We start from the raw sequence: 19,643 nt of genomic DNA on the forward strand, positions 1-19,643 counted from the left end.
GGGAGAACCAGGTTTGATTCTCCACTCCTTCACTTGCAGCTGCTGGAATGGCCTTGGGTCAGCCATAGCTCTCATAGGAGTTGTCCTTGAAAGGGCAGCTGCTGTAAGAACTCTCTCAGCCTCACCTATCTCACAGGGTGTCTGTTGTGGGGGGGAAGGTAAAGGAGATTGTGACCACTCTGAGATTCAAGAAATAAATCCAATATCTTCATCTTCTATTCGCATATTAGGCCACACCCCCTGAGATCACCATTGTTTCACACAGGGCTTTTTGTAGAAAAAGCCAAGCAGGAACTCATTTGCATATTAGGCCATAACCCCTGACACCAAGACAGTTGGAGCTGTGTTCCTGTGCATTCCTGATTTTTTTTTTTTAAAGCCCTGGCCTCACATAAAAATGTTAAAATATACCTTTTAATTTGTGATGTGACAAGCTTCTACTTCAAGATTAAAACACTGTTTCTAGAACATTACAAAATGTCTGATTCCTCTCAGGGGAAAAAAAAGTGTCCAGTTGATAGCCCTCCCATAGTTATTGGTCCAGTCTCAACCCACCTGAGCTGCTCAGATCTGTCCATCCTAGATTAGCTGTTGCTTCAGTTAGATTTTCAAAATCACATTCAATTTTACCATATTTAATGATCTGGTACTTGCTCTACACATTATGGAGAGTGACATTCATAATTCCCATCAACCAAAAGAGCTATGTAAGCCCTGTGTACCTCTCCAAACATACACAAACAATTTAATTGTAATATAAGCTCTTTAATTGTAAATTGTAGTATTTAATTGTAATATAAGCTCTTTAAATAGCACACTGCTATGGATATGTTGAGATGTCTCTTTATACTATTTTTGAACCTTAGCCAGCCCTTGTATATCTGGAGTGAGCTGAATGGCTTGTAAATCAGAGTTGGGATGATAGAAAACAGTATGCAACTTTTGAGTTTATTAGGCTATATGTTAAAAAAATGTTTCATTATCATAAAACTTCCCTTCAAGCTTTACTTTTGTTCCGCAGGAGAACAAAGTTTGTGTCCAGGAGGGTGTGTGGTTAGAACCTCCCTCTGCATGAAGTTTCTGCTTGCAAGGAGTTTGTTTATTGGTTAGCATGCCCAGCTCCACCATCTCATTTAACTTAATGCACAACATCCCTACATTTCTACAACCTTGATATAATCATGGACAAGTTGAATTTTGTTTTAAACATAAAGCTACTAGGTTTAGCTTGGGCCCACAGTATTGATGATATTCCTATGAGGAAAGGTTGAAGGAGCTGGGGATGTTTAGCCTGGAGAAGAGGTGGCTGAGAGGTGATATGATCACCATCTTCAAGTACTTGAAAGGCTGTCATAGAGAGGATGGTGTGGAATTGTTTTCTGTGGCCCTGGAAGGTAGGACCAGAACCAATGGCTTGAAATTAAATCAAAAGAGTTTCCAGCTCAACATTAGGAAGAACTTCCTGAACGTTAGAGCGATTCCTCAGTGGAACAGGCTTCCTCAGGAGGTTTTTAAACAGAGGCTAGATGGCCATCTGACAGCAATGAAGATCCTGTGAATTTAGGGGGAAGTGTTTGTGAGTTTCCTGCATTGTGCAGGGGGGTTGGACTAGATGACCCGAGAGGTCCCTTCCAACTCTATGATTCTATATTATCCCAATTTTAAAGAAATCTCCCACTTTCCTGGAACATGGAGGAGGCACATTGGGGAATTGTGATAAGAGCCACATGTGGCATGTCAAAGAGCTGCTGAGTAAGTATCACTGATCCAGAAAGATAGTCAACAGTGTGGACAAACTCATTAATTTGTCTTTGGAGTCTAGTACCAGACACATAATAAACCCCCTCCAAAATCCTCAAAGTCCAAAAGACAACATACCAAATAAGAGTGAAAGAATCACAATAGATGCTTCCTCTCTATCAACTGGTTGCTGCTGAGCTGAAAACACAGGTGGACACAGCTTTAAAAAAATGACCCCAAGCAATTGTCCACCCTGGGTTTTGTAATGTGTATGCAGGTCAGCCTGTCCATCCAAAAAAATATCATGGATTCTCAATAGGAATGTGAACCAGTCACTGCCACCCAGTGGAGTAGGGGGGAAAGATGGGGGGCAGGACCATTGCCTAACAGCAGTTTTTCATTCCCCTTTCCTGTTGGTCATCAAAGTGCCAGCAGGCAACAGGAGCTGGGGTTAAGAGATACCCAGCCCCAGTGAGAAGCTTGCAACCTTGATAATGGATGGTATATTAGATACTCACCTGACATAATCAGCAGCATTTTCAGACCAGTCAGTTCGGCAACGTAAGAACTATACACTGCTTGCTGACCTCCTTCCTTAATCCTTCATCTCATCTCTACACCTCTGTCCAACGTGGAATCTTTTTGGAATTGTTCTGATCTGATTCATAAGGTCAATTATCAGATTTAGGTAAAATTCATAAGCTGCATCTAAAACATGGAGCTTTGCACCTGTAAAAAGAGGTACAGATTTGCTTTGCACTAAATAACAAGAAAAAATATATCTCAGAAATCAGTTTGCCAGATGCTGTAATATTCTTTTTCCAAAGACAAACTCTTAATTTGGCAATTGTGCATCTTTGAAATGGTGATTGATCTCTGGATTCAGTACCAGTTCACATCCCTAATGTTGTCCATCTCTCTTAACAATTCAACCCTTTTTTACACAGTAGCATAATAGTCATTCTTCCCGTTTGACACTTCACACCCCTTATTTGCATAGACGGATTAAACATCTTGGAGGCAGAGACTCATAAGACCTATTCAGAGCTGAAAACATAAAAATGGTTCCAATCTAGCTACTTGCGGGCTGTATGCCGAGTGCATCGTAACAGGATTGAATATTATTTCTCCTGCACTGTTGCTGCTTTGTGATTAAATGCCATAAATATTTATGATTTATTATAGCTTCTTGGGAAGGGCTTTGCTCGTGTCGGCTCATAGATCAGGGTAGCACTAAAAGAAAATAAAACTATGTAAAACTCTTTCCCAGCTGCTCATTTATAACCTGCTCCTAGAGCTTATATAAACCAGAAGGGAGCAACAGCAATGGAACCTTCTTACTTCCTTTCCTTAACCTGATAAATGATCTTTCAGGAAGATGCTCTTAATAGGAATCTTAGCATCCACACATCAGTTATCATCTCCCTTTGGAACTTCTAGGATATATATTATGGAGGGCTTTAAAAAGATCCTGCAGCATGGTAATCACCTGGGCAGCAATTTTCAACAAACTTTCCCATGAATTTCAATGATGATTTAAGGACAAAATATTTCACAGGAAATATGTAGGGAAGCAATCAAGACATCTAGACACCTTTTGCAGGATTGTGCAGTAGTTGTGGGTCCATAACTAAGCACAAGATAGACAGGTTCAGGGTCATTTATGAAGGTCACAAAGACTACATTGTGGTCTTGGTTTGCAAGATGCACAGAAGAAGAAATCAGGAAATAATTGGTCACTTTAAAAAATGGATTTTGATGAAGGATTTATGGGGGGGGAGGAGAGAAGAGGGGAGGTGTGTGTGTATGTTCAGGGAGGGAGCTCTAAGCATAACAGGTGGAGTCATGTCAGAAAAAAGGAGATTGTCAGGTAAACAAGGATGGTAGAGAAGGAGGGAAACGTCACAAGCAGGACAAGGATATAATGGAAGTAAGGGCCAAAGGATAAGATGGAGGCAATTTGGCAAAGCTTTGAAAGGACATAGAACTTGTACCGGATATGAAAACCCATGGAAGCATTTGAGAAGCAATGGGAGAGGTGAATGATATTTGAAGGAGAGTATTGGATGGAAGAGGAGGGAAAGATACTGTAATCAAGGTGGAAGGTGACTGCGTATGTAACCAGAATTTTAGCAGACAGAACCAAGAGAAATGGAAGGGGAGCTGGGCTGCCACATTGTAGAGGGAGCAGTAAAATTATCTGCAGGAAGCATTCACAGGAGGCATTAGGTGACACTATGTCACCTATTTAGGACAGTTGCACAAAGCACAAACACAAGGCATGTTGGGGGCAGAATGGCAAACTGAATGGTGTTGGAGAGGAAAACAACCCCCTGAGAATTCTTTGCTACTACAAGTCATCTCCCTATGAGACAGTGTACAGAAAGAAAACTTAGGTCAAGGGTTTTGAGTAAAGAAACTATCTAGCTTATAAATTAGTCAAATCACATGTAAATCACCATAAAGACCAACAAAATTTATTCTAGCATATACTTTCATGAGTCAGAATTTATTTCCATCTGAAGAAGTCAACTTTGATGTGTAAATACTCATGCTGGAATGAATTTTTGTTAGACTTTAAGATGCCACTAGACAATTTTGCCATAAAGCATCTTTAACAGATTTGTGGGGCTATGTAGGTAGTCTAATTTGCAGTCTTGAAATAAAGTGGCCATTGTGATGTCATTGTGAGGCTAGAAAGTTGATGAATGCAGAGCATCCATTAAAAGAGGAGACTTGTGATACCTTCCTAAGCAGAGTTACACCCTTCTTAGGCTGTTGATTTCAACTGTGTTGTTGGCAACCCTGTTTTTACAAGGATTCAAGTGCTGTGCAATGAGATGGAGGAGATTAAAAAAGAAACCAAACCTCAGAAACCACTACAAGAATAAAAATAAACCCAACTGCTTCTTCGAATCTGGATCTGGAGAGAGCTTTCATTTCCCATGCTCCTTTATGGAAAAAACAAGGGAAACTCTCAAGTCCTAAGTATCAGATAGTGGTTTCAGAAATCTTATATGAGAAATACAGTCCCACCATGGACTAAAGGTTTCACTGCTTCACAGTTTAAGGACACTAGCTCTCTCATTGGACACTTAGGAAATTGCAAGGAACCTTCAGGCCTCTGAATGTTATCATAATCATTTTTAAAAGTCCATGAAGTACCCATGAATATACATTCCCAAGGAATCTGAGAAATAATCCTATACATTTCAAAGACTAACTTTCAACCTTGTAAACCAGAAAAATTTATGGAAACAAAATGCAAGGTTGGAGTCCATCAGTTTCCCAGCTAACATGGGTCAGGGTATTGAACTCAAAAGCACTGAAAGCTCTAAAAGATATACCCTTGAGCTAGAAACACTGTTGTTCCTAGGAATCTACACACTGCTAACTAATGTATCTTGTTGCTGCATAATTCATGCTCTTTTAGCAGCGGATAAAAACCTTCACAATCATTAATGTGTGAGTGTTACTGTTTATTAAGGCACAGGCAGTCAGAAGAACTTCAGATTTTGGTTGGCAAGAGCTACTGTGAAAGAGCCAAGACCCCTCTATAAGCAGATTAAAAAGTCTCTTTTTTCAACTTCCATTTAAATGGACATTTTTGGCACAGAGTAGCTAATAGCTTACATTACTCTCTCCAGGCAAATGTACTAATTACACATCCTGGAGAATCTAGGGGAAACATCATAGAAAATGCTGCAGAAGAGCAGAAAAGTGTAGTTTCCCTTTTCAGCCACAGATTCTTTACATTTTATTACTGAAGAACCTAAGCATCCGATCAAGATAAATTAAGTGAAGCCTTGCAAAACTAGATATTTCATCTGCAAGCACACATGATGACTATGTGATGCCCCTCCTTAAATCCCTACTTTGACTTTCTGTCCCCAGACCCAAAACCAATTTTTCACCGTTAGCCCCAAAGCATGTCCCTGGGTCTCTACTCTCATATCCAGAGATCATGAACTTTGTTCTTCCACCATCATCACTCTCAGCCAGCTAGGTTTCCTACTCCCTCAAATGACTGTCTGTTCTCCCTTGATGCCCCATATGCCTGGAACTGCCTTCCAGAACACTTGTGTTCCTTCAAATTCTCCCAAACTCACTTTTCCCATGAGGCTTTAGACAGAGCCCCCACGCTCCCCACTGAGTATGTCTGACAGTTAAGTGTTTTCCTTAGGTCAAACTTTAGACCATTAGCTTCTCAGGCAGGGACCGTTTTTTGAACTCTGTAAGGTATCCCACACATTGCTGGTAGTAAAATGGAAACGTTCAGTAAAACAGGACAAAGATATATAAAAAGGAGCAGGATTACAGTTTTTTCTCTCTTTTTCATTGTTTATTGGATGTATGCTATTTTATTTAATTGCTCTCAAATTTTATGATCCCATTTTATTGCCATGTTTGTTGTATGTATTTTAGCAGCTTTTATTGCATTGTTTTTGAATTCTGTAATCCGCCGTGAGTCCCAATGAGAAAGACAGACTATACTCTTTGAGAAGAGAGATAAGTGAAGTGCCTCAAGGATCTATCCTGGGACCTGTTTTGTTTAATATCTTTATAAATTATTTGGATGAAGGAATAGAGGGAATGCTTATTAAATTTGCAGGTGATACTTAATTGGGAGGGGTAGCAAATACAGTAAAAGATAAAGACAGGATAACAGGATGATCCTGACAGACTAGAAGACTGGGCTAAAACAAATAAAATGAATTTTAACAGGGATAAATGTAAAGTTCTACATTTAGGTAGGAAAAATCCAATGCATGATTATAGGATAGGGGAGACTTGGCTTGACAGTAGTATGCGTGAAAAGGATCTGGGATCCTAGTAGACCATACCCTGAAATAATGTGATGTGTCAGCTAAAAGGACAAATGAGATTTTGGGCTGTATCAACAAAAGTATAGTGTTCAGATCATGTGAAATGATGGTATCACTTTACTCTGCTCTCCTTAGACTTCACCTAGGGTATTGTATTCAGTTTGGGGCACCACACTTTAAGAAGGAAATAGACAAGCTGGAACATGTCCAGAGGAGGGCAATAAAAATGGTGAGGGGTCTGGAGAGGAAAGTCCGACAAGGAAAGGCTGAAGGAGCTGGATATGTTTAGCCTGGAGTAGACATGATTGAAAGGTGATATGATCATCATCTTCAAGTACTTGAAGGACTGTCATATAGAGGATAGTGTGGACTTGTTTTCTGTTGTCCCAGAAAGTCAGACTAGAACCAACTTCCTAATAGTTAAAGTGGTTCCACAGTGGAACAGTTTTTCTCAGGTGGTGATGGGTTCTCCATCTTTGGAGGTTTTTAAATAGAGGATGATGGCTATCTGACAGCAATGCTGATTCTGTAAACTTAGGCAGTTCATGAGAGGGAGGGCAGGAAGGGTTGCATTAGTGCTTAGTTCTCATGTCCCCATCTTACATACCCAGGGAAATGCTGATTGCCAGTTTGGGGTCAGTCAGTAATTTTTCTCCAGGACAGTTTTGCCAGAGATCCTGGAGATGTGGGTTTTTTGTTTTGCCATTTTCTGGACTTGAAGCAGGGATCACTGGGTGTGTGTGCAGGGGGAAGGTACTTGTGAATTTTCTGCATTGTGCAGTGGTTGGATTAGATGACCCTGGAAGTCCTTTCCGACTCTATGATGTTATGAATAAGCAAGCTACAATAAGGGATGGCTGATCTCTCTCTCTGGATAGGACTCTTCTTCCTCATTTCCTCTGATGACTGGAAGCAATTCCCACTAACATAATGCTATTGTGATACTTCTGCTCTGTACTCCCACACTACTAAGAAGGCCATATGATTCCCCCCACCCACCCATTGCTAGCTCCTGGGGTTGGTGAGATTAGGCAGTTGTGAATTTCCCAGGACTAGTAAAAAAAATCTCCCTGCCCAAATACATCACTGCTCTGCATGAAGCAGCCAAGAATGTCAAGGGTAGAATGAAAGAATTCTCTGCTTGCACTCCCTGCCCTTTCCAGGTCGGGGGCAGGCACTGAGCAAAAGAACCAGCGCTAGTTCCTTCCAGAAACATTGTAGCAGCACACACAACCACAGGATTTTTGCAATAGCTTGCTTTGCAAAGGTGCAGAGGATTCTGGAAGAGCATTTTTCAACAGGATCACGGCAAGCCAAACTAGACAATCACAAGCTTTATGTACTGTCTAACCTACTGAAGCTGCCTTTTATCTGCATAACTATTGTTAAGTCATAGCCTAGTATTGTCACATTCACTATTTGACAATGAAACTGCTGTTTATCTGCAATTCACTGCAACATGCCATGACAAGACAATTGAACACTGCTAAACCATAAATTATTCATGCCTTAATTGGGAGGGGGACTTTTACTGAGAGGGTTGGGTGGTCTTAGGCAATGGGCAACAGGGCCTCATGCTGGAGGTGCCCTGATTGCCTACAGCCCACTCCCCAGACATGGAAGGGAGAGCAGCTTTCCCTGAACAAGGGCAGAAACAACCTCTGCTTTTGCCCCAAATAAATTGGGGATGGATGCATTTTCATTTTTTAAAAAAGTTCTGAAACTGAAGTAGAGATGCAGCAACTGCTGAGATGAATGTTGTTTAACCTTAGTAGGACAGACAGCTTAATCCCATGGTTCCACTGCACCAGGAAGCTGGTACATTACTGTAACACTGGTGCAATGTAGTTGTGACCCTAAGTTGACATAGTAGCAGTAGTAGAACCACAAGAATAGCTGAAGACCAACTGGCAAAAGACATATACCTACAGCATCCCTGGAAACTCCAATAGTCCCCATTAATCAAAATGTTACACATAGATGCTGGGTCTGCACAGCAGTTTGATTGATAGGAAGTGATGGAAAAAACCATTTCCATTTCTTTATGCTGAATTAATTGCCAGTCTTATTGCATAACATGATGTTCTAGCTTTGCAGAAGGAGAAAATCATTCTCTGAATTCATGTTTTCTGTACCACTCATTATTTTATAAATTAGTGTTTACTACTGCCTTCCTGTGCCTTAATAACCATTTAAAATGGGCATCATGTGTTTTCCTTTAAATGGTGATTGTATTTGTTGGTTTATAGGAGTCTAGATTCTATCATCCTCTCTTTTATATGGTGACTGATGCGATCCACTAGCCATTCTTCACAAGTTGCCAGTGAGTAAATGCTGTCTAACCAGTGACTGTCTGTGTGGTCAGCCTCATACTGAGATCAATGCACATTCAGAAAGTAAGTAAAGAAAACCCAAGCCAACCACTCTATTCGATGCTAGACAGTCTGAATGAAATTACCATTGAATAATAGGAAACAGGCCCAATCAGAATGTTATTTGGGTGCATTTTAATGTTTGTTGCTGCTTTCAGTGAGCATTTCTTTGAGGTGGGGTGGTGAGGCAGCAAGGGCAGAGAATGACTCTGCAAATACAAGTTTGACAGGACCTCATCCAACTAAAACACTTAACCAAAGTTCATGCCAAACAGATCATGCCAATTTGGATTTCTGCGTGAAGCAAACATTCACCCAAAGTATTATACCTTCAGGAGTTTGGGGAGAGGGAGGGTCTGAAAGGCCATGGAATATTATTCACATTGGAAATTTTAGGAATTAGAGGAACCAAGAAAATGCCCCACTGTTTTAAAGGATGAAAACAATTTGGTAAATAGACAGAAAGTTGCATTTGAATCTGAGAGATCTGCATTCACAAGCCACTCATCATGAAAATAGACTTGGTGCTTGTCTTCAGGTTTGGGCTGCAGTGCTGTGTACACCTAGCTCACAGTGGGACTTCTAACTGATACTGTAAAGCTAGATGCTATTTTTTTAAACAATAATAATAATAATAATAATAATAATAATAATAATAATAATAATAATAATAATAATAATAATAATAATAATAATAATAATAAAATTTTATTTATATCCCACCCTCCCCGCCGAGCCAGGCTCAGCGTGGCTAACAACATGTCCATACAGTAATTTATACAAAACTTTAAAATCAACATTAGTCTTCAAACCATTCTAATTTACAATTAACATAAATTGGCAATAACAATAGGCATTTCTGGTGCTATTCTGTCGGTTAGTATGATGGCGAGAGTCACTTAGGCGAGAGTCACTTAAATGAACCCATCAGTCCATCAATCCTTCAATCAGCACTCCGCAAAGGCCATCCTGAAAAGGGTGGTCTTGCAGGCCCTGCGGAATTGGTCGAGGCTCCGCAGGGCCCGTACCTCTTCTGGGAGCTGGTTCCATAGGTGTAGAGCTGCAATAGAGAAGGCCCGTGTGCGGGTGTTCTGCAATTTCGCCTCCTTTGGCCCGGGGATAGCCAGCTTGTTCTTCCCCGCTGACCTCAGTGCTCTCTGGGGCTCGTATGGGGAGAGACGGTCCCTCAGGTAGGCAAGTCCTCGACCATATAGGGCTTTAAAGGTAATAACCAGCACTTTGTAGCGAACCCGGTATGTAACCGGCAGCCAGTGCAGTCCATGCAGCCCTGGCTGTATGTGCTCCCACTTCGGGAGCCCTAATAACTGCCTAGCCGTCGTGTTCTGCACTAGCTGCAGCTTCCGGGTTCGGCACAGAGGCAGCCCCATGTAGAGGGCATTACAGTAGTCCAATCTTGAGGTGACCGTCGCATGGATCACTGTTGCTAGGTCCCAATGCTCTAGGAAAGGGGCCAGCTGCCTTGCCTGCTTCAGATGAAAGAACGCTGACTTGGCAGTGGCTGCTATCTGGGCCTCCATTGATAATGAAGGCTTCAGTAGAACTCCTAGGCTCCTGACCTGGTGCGCTGCTTTCAGCGGCACACTGTCAAAAACCGGGAGAGGTATTTCCCTCCCCAGAGAGCCGTGGCCCACGCAAAGGACCTCTGTCTTCATCGGGTTCAGCTTCAGCCCACTCAGCCTAAGCCAAGTTGCCACGGCTTGCAATGCCTAATCCAGATTCCCTGGGACGCAGTCAGGCCGGCCATCCATTAGCAGATAGAGCTGGGTGTCATCTGCATATTGATGACACCCGAGCCCATACCTCTGGGCAATCTGGGCAAGGGGGTGCATGTAGATATTGAATAACATCGGGGAGAGAACTGCTCCCTGAGGCACCCTACAGTCTAGTGTGCGCCTCTGGGACAGCTCGCCCCCGATTGCCACCCTTTGTCCCTGTCCCTTGAGGAAGGAGGAAAGCCATTGTAAGGCCAACCCCCTAACCCCTATGTCAGCGAGGTGGCGGGTCAGTAGCTGATGGTCGACTGTATCAAACGCGGCCGACAGATCTAACAACATCAGCACCGCCATGCCACCTCGATCCAGATGCCTCTGGAGGTCATCTACCAAGGCGACCAGCACTGTCTCCGTCCCATGGCCCGGACGGAAGCCAGACTGGCAAGAGTCTAGGATGGAAGCGTCATCCAGAAAACCCTGCAGCTGCAACGCCACTGTCCTCTCAATAATTTTACCTAAAAACAGTAAATTAGAGACCGGTCGGTAATTTGCCAATTCGGCCAGGTCTGCTGTACATTTTTTCAGGAGGGGACGGACCAAAGCCTCTTTCAAGGGTGTTGGAAAGCGCCCCTCCAAGAGGGATCTATTTATGATGTCCCGTAAAGGACATCTGAGCTCCCTCTGGCAAAGTTTAATCAGCCAAGAGGAGCAAGGGTCTAAATCACAAGTTGTTGGGAGTGCAGCAGAGAGAATTCTGTCAACTTCCTCCAGGCTGAGTGGGTCAGAACTAAACAATGTGTGTGAAAACATAATGCCAACCAAAACAAAGAAAAGAAAAAGAAAGAAAGCTGATACCCTGCCATAAATTTTGTTAGTCGGCGTTTTTTCATCTGAAGCAGGCAAGGCAGTTGGCGCCTTCGGGACCTAGCAACAGTGGGGACCTAGCAACAGTGATCCATGCGACGGTCACCTCAAGATTGGACTACTGTAATGCCCTCTACATGGGGCTGGCTCTGTGCCGAACCCGGAGGCTGCAGCTAGTGCAGAATGCGGCGGCTAGGCTGCTATTAGGGCTCCCAAAGTGGGAGCACAAACAGCCAGGACTGCGTGGGTTGCACTGGCTGCCAGTTACATACCGGGTTCGCTACAAAGTGCTGGTTATTACCTTTAAAGCCCTATATGGTCGAGGACCTACCGACCCGAGGGACCATCTTTCCCCATACGAGCCCCAGAGAGCACTGAGGTCAGCAGGGAAGAACAAGCTGGCTATCCCTGGGCCAAAGGAGGCGAAATTGCAGAACACCCGCACACGGGCCTTCTCTATTGTAGCTCCACACCTATGGAACCAGCTCCCGGAAGAGGTACGGGCCCTGCGGAGCCTCGACCAATTCCGCAGGGCCTGCAAGACCACCCTTTTCAGGATGGTCTTTGCGGACTGCTGATTGAAGGATTGATGGATTGATGAGTTTGTCTAAGTGACTCTCGCCTAAGTGACTCTTGCCATCATGCTAACTGACAGAATAGCACCAGAAATGCCTATTGTTATTGCCAATTTATGTTAATTGTAAATTAGAATGGTTTTAAGACTAATGTTGATTTTAAGTTTTGTATAAATTACTGTATGGACATGTTAGCCACGCTGAGCCTGCCTCGGCGGGGAGGGTGGGATATAAATAAAATTTTATTATTATTATATTATTATTATTAGTTCTTTAGGTGCTATTGCAAGGAGCCTCATGGTTGGTAAAATGAGTACCCAGCAGAGCGGGATTAACAATTAGGCCAAGTAGGCACTGTCCTATGGGCCCCCATGCCTGTAGGGGCCCCGGGCTGCCCCCCCCAGTTTCCCCCCTTCTTGCAGCTCTCCCATCCTCCACACACAGCCAGCAACTGAGCTGCTCTTTGCCCGACTTGCCTGGTGTGGAGGCTGCTGGTGTTGTCACCAAGTTTGCCTCTTTCTGCCTCTCTCTTGCAGCTTTGAAAAAGGGGCTTTTGAGATGGTACCATCAGGCTGCAGTGGGAGCTATGGGTGGTGGAGTGGGCACTCAGACTTTGAGATAATTTGCGAGGGCACCCCCAAGATTTAGACTGCCTAGGGGCCTCCACAGGGTTTAATCTGGCACTGGTACCCAGCTTCCTGGGGGTAAAGTGTAGATGACTGGGGAAGGCAATGGCAAACCACCCTGCAAAAAGTCTGCCAAGAAAACATTGTGATGTGACGTACTGTATGGGTCAATAATGACTTGGTGCTTGCAAAGGGAACAACCTTTACCTTTTTTAAAAGGTGCTACTGCACTCTTGCTCTTTTCTTTAAAAATGAATGCTATTATTTTATGTCAGATATGCCCTTCTGAAAACTGTGGATCTGGCAATTCTGGTACTGGCACACATAGAAGAGGAGTAATCATTTATAACAAAGCAGATCAACAGAGTTACAGAACTCTACATATTTTGTAGACTGCCTCCTTTAAACAAGCTGATTCTGGAAATGGTTGGTAATGGTTATAATTAAAACTTCTGCTTCATTGCCCCCTATTGGTATTTTAAAATCTGGGAGTTAAAGGGCAGTACATCCCCAAAGAGAATTTGAGGGATCTTATTCTCAAATGTACAGAAATATTAAGAGACAATTTTTTTGGCATTCTGCTTGAAGCAGTTGACTCTATACTTGTAAAAGTATTCTAGCACCTGCCAAGATCATTTGTTCCTGTTTACCCTTTGGGGCAAATCATAGGGCACCAATTATATTTTAAAATATTTGCTCAGATTTGATCTACCTTGATAGGAAACTTCTGGATTGACTTTTTGAGAAAAGTTTCTGGTGGGGCTAAACAGTTGCCCAAGGAAATGAAAAAGACAGGGCAGTTTTGAGATGGCATGAAACATCATTCCAGGAAGCCATTTGGCTTGCTTCCTTCTTTTTTGGTCCAGTAGCCCTGTGAAATGTGTTGCAGCTGAGCTAGCATCCTTCCCTGATACATTGTAAAATTAGCTAAATGGCCTTTCCAAGCATTAAATAGAAGACAGCTTTTTGCAAATTGTCTGCAGCTTGTCAAAGTGGTGTGGTGCCTGGAGGATGTATTTTCCAAGACTGGAACTGGGGTTGTCAAAGAAAAAGGAAACCCTAAAATGCAACTCCAGGCCATGATCTAACTGGAGAAAAAAACCCCCAATTACCAGGAAATATATTTTTGTGAGATTTGGGTCTAAAATTCAGGAACAATCTGTCAGGACCCTAGCTATATGAACAATGGTAGGAATGCTGCCGTAAGTATGGGATGTAGAGAACAATACAAGATTTGCAGTCTGTTAAGTTAACTGGGGACATTCTGTTCTGGAGATAAGGGCCCTCTTGAGATGTTCTTTCCATGAACACACATAGAGGAGAATAGGATTGCACCTATTTACCCTGTCCCAACCAGATGCATTCTGATCCAAGTGAGCCTGAGCAACCATAGTTTCTGCCACATGAATCTCCTGAACACAGGGGATTACTGTAGCTGTAGAGCAGTACTTGCAGCTATTGCAATGAAGCCCACTCCTGCCTCCTTTGCAGATATTCAGTGAATGCATACATGGATTTGTGAAGATGGCTAAGGAAATCAGATTCCTTAATTTAATTTAGATTGCTATGTCACAGCAGAAGCTTTCTACGAACACTCATAACAAGGAGGATCTATGATATTATAGCTCAGTCAAGAACAGCATCTTAAAATATGGGACATCTGGGGACTAGTCAAATATTACTTGGACATCCTGCATAAAAAGGAGAGAGCTTCATCATGTTCATATTCATTCTTCCTCTAGTCTCTCTGTTATCAATTCATTGGAGAGTCAACATAGAATACTGGACTAGGAGCTGCGACACTTGGGTTTAAAATTCCCGCTATACTGTGAAACTCACTGGTTGACTGTGGGTTAGCCACTCCCCTCATCCTAACTTAATTCACAGAGTTGTTGTCAGGATAAAATGGGGGAACCACTTGGAGTTCCTTGGTGGAAGGATGGAGTACACACATATCAAATAGATAAGCTGCATGATCACTTGCATGTCAGATTTATCATCTGTGCGCAGTATCACTATGAACTCATGATCTAACTAACTAACTGCCAGAGGACTGCATCCTTCTGTACCATGCTCACAGAGCAGCAGCTGATTGGTCTCAAGAAATGAAAATAATGAGTTGTGCATGCTGAACTATGTCTGTTCTAAAATGTCTACACGCCCACCAATTTACAACCTCAAAAACAGACCATTTGTCTTATTCTATTGAATCCAGAAGGGAACTTAAACTACAGCTGTCTTCTCCAAATACTTGGAAATAACTTGAATGATTTCATCAAGATAGTATGACCAAGTTACAGCCTTGCCATGAATCCTCTCTCTTTCATCAGGAAGGTCCTGATAAGTGAGATTTAGCACTTGATGATCTTGTTGCTACAGCAACATGGTTTATTCTTTCTGTTGGTTTAGTAGCCTGAAGGGTGCTGGTTTGTGCAGAGTCCAACACACTCTCTGGAAGACCCAACAGCTGTGAATTTCCACAGCTGGGGAATTTACATTGCTGTTTTAAAAGACTTCAAGCAGGATCACCAGTTGAGTGGATGGGGAGGGGGGAACTTTCCCTCAGATCCTTTAAATTAATTGGATATCTAAACACTTCATTGGCACCAATAATGTGGTGTCATTCCATATACAAATTGTAGCTTAAGTTAAAATTTTCCATCTGTAAATTTAAAAAAGAACTAATTGAAATGTAGGCTGATTAGGAGACAAATCTTTTTGTACTAATTATCTTAATTATAGGCTTTTTAATGGCAAGTCACTGCTGAAATAAAAACATATGTAAATGGCAACTTATAATGATAGCCGCACCTGGTAGTACTTGTGCATAGTTAAAGGGAACATTAATGAGCAGAACTGAAGAGCAGGGACTGGATGCATATAAAGGCAGGAGGATGTGGTGCATGAGGGACTTGCACAGAATTTTAGTACAAGTCTAAGCAATACGACTGCATTTAAGCATCATTGCCGCTATCACAATAAAAAACCCCAACATCTGACAAGATGGGATCTCACCTGTGGCAGCTTGCACCACGATAAATTTCTTAGTCTTTAAACTGCCACAAGCCTCTTTGCTATTTTGGCTGGAAGACTAACACAGCTACCCCTCTGTTTAGTAACTATGGTGACAGGAGCTGTGACAGATCTTTCTAGAAACCTGAAAAGGGTCCCAAGGCTGCAGGAAAATGTGTAAGGAAATGCCCCTAATTTCCAGAACATCGTAGTCACCCGTCTGGGTGCCAGAATGCCTGAAGACAGAGCTCTCACACATCTGACAGAAGAACATGGGTTTGCCTACCAGAATGGAAAGGACTTATGACTATTAACAGCCACAATGCTAAAGCAGTGCTCCGTGTTCCTGGAAGAGCACCAGCAAGGAAAGCAGATGGTTTCCAGTCACTTAGGGTGAACGCCATCTCTTTCTTGGAGCAGAAGGAAAGCGCGCCGTTAGGAGCTATCCAGACCAAGCGGTTTTCAGCCTTGACCATAGAATCCACTTTGGGAGGCTAACACCAGCTATTTTCCAGCAGTACCAAGACTCCATTTCAGGACAGCGGGAGGCACATGTACGCAACAGATGTGAGCCACCCATGGAACCATCAAGCTTATCCAGGAATGGATCCTGCCAGACCACCCAAGCCTTTGTTCAACAAAACCCAGGACAAAGACTGGTAGCAAGGAGAAGACTGAAGAAGAGGAAGACCATCTTCAGCCAGAGCCAAGTTCCTTTGTGTAAACCGGGTGTTACCTAGGCAATGATTTGGCTCTCTATTGTCACCCTTTTAGATAAATTTAATAGTCTTAAGCATCTCCCCACCCAATAATCTCCCCCATTCTTCTCCCCAACTGTCAGTTTGGAGCCTCACTCTGGTCCACTGCAACCTGAAAGTCCAACCAGGTACCCTTGGACCAAGTTTGTTCATTGGTCAGTCATGGGCACCCAATTAGGTGCCACCAATTAACTTGCTATTGGCTACTGCAGAAGTCCAGCCCTTATGGTCACTGCAGAGCCTCCCCTTTCTCCTCCCTCACACCTCCCATCCCCTAAGGGCTCAAGGTAGTCTATATAACCTGTAACACAGTTCCCCACATGTGTGCTTCTAGCAGTATCCTAATTCTGCTGTCTAGATCCATCCCCGATTCTAAGGCCAAGTTTCGGGTCCCCTCTCCCATTTCCTCACTTGTCGCCATTGGAGCCTTCCTTGAAGACTACGATCGGTAAATATCACCCTGTTCGTCTGCCCATGTGTTTCTCTCTCTCTCTCTCTCTCTCTCTCTCTCTCTCTCTCTCTCTCTCTCTCTCTCTCTATTTTTCTTAGGACTGTATATATGATTTTATGAGTACTTTATCTTGTATGGAATCCTATATTTTTCTGGAATAAATTTTAATTGTTTTACTTAATTAGAGTCCCTAATATTTTTAAGCATTAATTTCTGGATGTAGAATCCTGTATACGCAGGTAGAAGATCCTGATTAAGCCAGGTGCCCACTTGACAATTCCCCAACCTCGTTTTGAGGGCATTTTGGCTTACAAATGTGAAATAAAAAAAAAAATGTTGCGGGATATAAAAACTCAAAAATGATAAAAGGAGCACTTGTAGCTTTAAACAATAGATTTCCTCTGTGGCTGTTGCTAGGTAACTACAGTATTACAGACTGGGTTTATGTGAGGAAAAAGGCAAGGTGAGAGGGCAGAATCCTTTCCAGGCTTATTTTGTCCTTTGACAGAGGATTCACTGGGACAAGTCTTGACTAGGGTTGCCAGCTCCAGGTTGGGAAATTCCTGGAGATTTTGTGGTGGAGTCTGAGGATAGCAGAGTTTGGGGAGGGAAGAGGCCTCAACCAAATAGAAGCCTCAACCAAATAGAGTCCACCCTCCAAAGCAATCATTTTCTTTTTGCAAATGGACAGGTCATTGTTGTCTGGAGTTCCATTGTCATTGTAGGTGATCTATAGGTCCCACTTGGAGGTTGGCAACCGTAGGTCTGGAAGCAACCTCTGGGTGACTGGATGCCATCTGACTTATATGACTCACCTAGGCCTGGCTGAATGTTACTTTTTAACAGCAGTGACCCCATGAAAGCCAGTTTGGTGTAGCAGTTAAGAATTTCAGAGTAGGGCTTGAGACTCAGGTTTGAAGCATCATATTGCTATGAAAACTCATTGAATGATTATGAACCAGTCACTTACTTTCAGTGTAGCCTACCTCACAGGGTTGTTGTGCATATAAAAGGAGGAGAAGAGAAGAATGTAAGTTCCTTTGGTCTCCATTAAGGAGAAAGGTGGGGTATCAATTAAGCAAATATAGTTGAAGATGGGAGGCAGATACAAGGTGGATTGGTGAATGGCTGAGAAGGAGAGAATGAGGCAGGGAGAGGAGAGGGGACAAGAGGTTGCCAGGGAGAGGAAAAGAAGAAATAGTGTGGGGAAGGGGCTACAAGAGAAAGTGAGGTGCCACCTACAAGTCTTTGGGGTTCCCACCATGCAAGTGGACCTGGCCTAGTTGCCTGCACTGCACAGTGAGGCTGTAGTTTTCCCAGGTAGAGTCTGCTGGGGGGAAAGGTGAAAGAGAAAGTTTAAGACAGAAGACAGAAGGTTGGCTGTTGGTTTGGAAAGGAGATAGGGTTGCCAGCTTCAGAATTGCTCTAGATTTGGGCATAGAGCCTGGGGACAGCGGGGTTTGAGGACGGGAGGGACCTCAGAAGGGTTTCATGCAATGGTCTCCACCCTCCAAAGCAGCCATTTCCTTCAGGAGTATTAGGCTGTCAACCTACAGGTGGGGGCTGGAGATCACCAAGATTAATAACTGCTCCCAGATGACAGAAATCAGTTCTGTCAGGGACTGGTTGGCAGGCCCTTTAAATGGTGTGGGGAGGCCAGTGGCTGCTTCTGAAGGCCAGAGCAGTGGCAGGGATGGAAGACCACAGATTGGAGGTCCTGAGTTGGGCCCCCCAATCAGAAGTCAGGGGCAGGGCCCTCACAGCCCCCCCCCCCCATGACTACAAGCCTGGCTATGGGGTTTCTGGAAAGGGAAAGAGGAAATATTGGAAGAGGAGGGAAATGAGATGTGTCTTGCAAATCTTTGCAGTTTCCTGCTTGTAAATGTTATTATCCATCATCTATCTTCTGCAGATTCTTAACCTATCTATATCTGTTTTTCCTTCTTAAAATGTCTTGCAGCTAAGGTTGTATTACAGAACCATTTTTAATTTCATCTGCCACAGAGTGAAGGGGCTTTTTAGGACCTTATATTGTGAAGTTGGAAAGAATGACTTACGAAATACAAATGAAATGTTATTTATGATTTTATACTATGATTGCCAAATCTGGGCTGGAAGATTCCTGGAGATTTGGTATGGGAGTGCAAGGTTTGGGGTGGGGTGGGGTGGGAAGGTAAGGGACCTCAGATGAGTATAATGCCATAGAGCTCACCTTCCAAAGCAGCCATCTTCTCCAATGGAATTGATCTCTCCAGTCTAGAGATAAATTGTAATTCTGGGAGATCTCAAAGCCCCTCTTGGAGACTGGTATCTCTATTTTAAACCTAATCTCATAATCTTGGAATGCCTAGCACATTCTAACTGAGCTGTGATTAACATAGCTCTCATGTCGGTTACTACCTGAATATTTCCTAGCTGGGTGGCTTATATTGTTCAGTAACTACATACCAATTTTCAGAGTATTCAGGTTCCCAAAGATGTTTTCCTTCAAAATCTTTAGTGCATTGTCTTATTTATATAGAATATCTACATCCATAAACAATATTCAAGTATAGTTAGCTCAAACCAACAAATCAATAAAACATATACAGACAAACATACAAAACAACAAATCTCTAAAGCATTATTAGGAAGTAGATTTCAATCAGTAACTCTACGTAGCATTGCACCTGCACTGAAAATCCCT

The sequence above is a fragment of the Heteronotia binoei genome, chromosome 2, assembly GCF_032191835.1.
Source record: "Heteronotia binoei isolate CCM8104 ecotype False Entrance Well chromosome 2, APGP_CSIRO_Hbin_v1, whole genome shotgun sequence".
Classification (NCBI taxonomy): Eukaryota; Metazoa; Chordata; class Lepidosauria; order Squamata; family Gekkonidae; genus Heteronotia; species Heteronotia binoei.